Source organism: Vulpes lagopus, chromosome 8 (assembly GCF_018345385.1).
Source record: "Vulpes lagopus strain Blue_001 chromosome 8, ASM1834538v1, whole genome shotgun sequence".
Classification (NCBI taxonomy): Eukaryota; Metazoa; Chordata; class Mammalia; order Carnivora; family Canidae; genus Vulpes; species Vulpes lagopus.
Genome location: NC_054831.1, coordinates 60,452,071 through 60,454,277, shown reverse-complemented (window position 1 = coordinate 60,454,277; position 2,207 = coordinate 60,452,071). Strand labels below are relative to the sequence as shown.

Sequence of the window (2,207 nt, the reverse complement as noted above, 5' to 3'; positions counted from 1 at the left end):
ATGAAAACTTCAACAAGGAAATAGCAACCATCAAACTAACAAACATAGAAATCCTATAGTGGGAAGATGTAATAACTGAGTTATTCAATAGAGAGTGTCAAAAGTAGACTTGATCATACAGAAGATAAGGAGTCAGTGACCTGGAGGCTAGAACATTGGAAATTACCCAGTCAGAAGAGCAAAAAGAAGAAAGTATTAAAGAGTGAACAGAGCCTATGGAAATTATGTGGCACAACGTAAAAAATATTCATATTATGGGTATTTTAGGAGAAGAGAAAAAGAAAGGAAAACAAAGTGTATTTAAAGCAAAAAGAGCTGAAAGTTTGCCAATCATAGAGAGAGAAATGGTAATCAAGATTGATGAGGCCCAAAGGAGCCCAAATAGTTTGAACTTGAATGGGGCTACAAGACACATCATAATTAAATTATCTGGAGTTAAAAACAGGAACAGAGGTTTCTAGGAGCATAATAAATGACAACAGCAGGTAGGCAAACTTTTGAAACTGCAAGAGGTGGGAGACAAAAATGAGAAGGTGATTTGAGCCAATTCTCAAAGCAATAATCAAGTAGCGACTTACCTTCTCATACAAAAATAAAATATAGAAAAACTATTTAGGATGCTCCTGAAGAAGTTTGGAACTGTAATTGTAGGAGAGAGCTGGAACAGAAAAAGAGCTGGTATAAGAGAGAAATATAGAAATTGTACAACACATGAATATACAATCTTCTCATTAGTGTCAAAGAAGCCTTGCTTAGACCAGATTCCTGCTATTAACCTTAATGCAAATAGTCTTCCAACAGATGAGGATGATGAAAATGAAGATCTTGAAGAGGAGGGTGTTGATGATGATTCTGCGTCACTTCTTGCAAAACTAGAAAAAAATAGAAATGAAAGAGATGAAGGGTAGTCCATGAAGGAACAAGAAGAGAAAGCTGAAGAAGAAAGATTACGTAGGAAAACTTTTTGAGGACACAGATTGCATCTCAGGGTTGTAGGATGAAGCCCCCATCGCTGGCTCCCTCCTCAGCAGGGAGTCTACCTGAGATGCTCTCTCCTTCTCCCTGACCCTCCCACTTGTGCTCTCTCTCTCACTTTAAAATAAATAAATTTAAAAGAAAAAGAAAGAAGAGAGACAAAAGACTTGTAAATGATACAATGTGATCTGAATTTCACAAGAAAAGCTTATGGAGAAATCTATTAAATAGTGCATTTTTATATGCTTAATTAAAGACCAAAATATGTAAAAGAAAAAAAGTTAAAAATAAAAAGTTTTTAAGAGCAACAGGAAAAAGAGACACTACATACAAAAGAACTGTCATAAGACAGTGGATTTCCCCACAGAATAATTTTAGATCAGGAAAGAATGGAATGACATAATCAAAATTTTGAAAGAAAATAACTGTCACCCAAGAGTTCTTCACCTGGTGAAGCTGTCTTTGAAAAATGAAAGAAGGGATACATCTTTCCCATACAAAAATCTATTAATCAATCAGTCAATCAATCAATCAATCAATCAATCTGAGGGAGTTTATTATAACCATATCTGCCTTATAAGAATTGCTAAAGAGAGTTCTTTATAATAATAAAAATGTTAAGTCTTTATCGATAATTATTATAAACAGAAGTGGATGGGTGGGGCAAGACGGCGGAAGAGTGGGGTCCCCAAGTCACCTGTCCCTACCAACTTATCTAGATAACTTTCAAATCATCCTGAAAACCCATGAATTCAGCCTGAGATTTAAAGAGAGAACAGCTGGAATCCTATAGTGAGAAGAGTTCGCGCTTTTATCAAGGTAGGAAGACGGGAAAAAAATAAATAAAAAAGCATCCAGTGGGGGTGGGGCCGCTGCCAGGAGCCGGGCTAAAGCCAGGTGGTGGGAGATTCCTGGACAGGAAAGCCCAGTCCCGGAGAAGCGGGAACTTTACCAATCTTCGGAGGGAAAGGCGCTCGCAGGGAGCTTGGGCAGGATCCCAGGAGGGCAGTGGAGCTCCCCGGTTCCGGGGATCACTAATAGAGGAGGTGCACCCCGGGGGAGAGCGTGTCACACACCACGGGCCAAGCTCTGTAAAGGGCTGGAGCACGCGCCAGGCAGGGCCTTGGGAGCAGCTCAGGCGGCGGCTCAGGCAGCAGCTCTGCATGGAGGGGCTGCGTGGCAGGGGAGACGATTCCAGCAGCGCAGGCCCTGGAGCCCAGGACGCTGGGGGA

At 40.7% G+C, this 2,207-nt stretch overlaps 1 pseudogene; it reads left to right on the top strand.

Annotated features, from left to right (window-relative positions):
* The first annotated feature begins 472 nt into the window (after window positions 1-472).
* Window positions 473-968, top strand: LOC121497737 (annotated as a pseudogene).
* The last annotated feature ends 1,239 nt before the right edge of the window (window positions 969-2,207 follow it).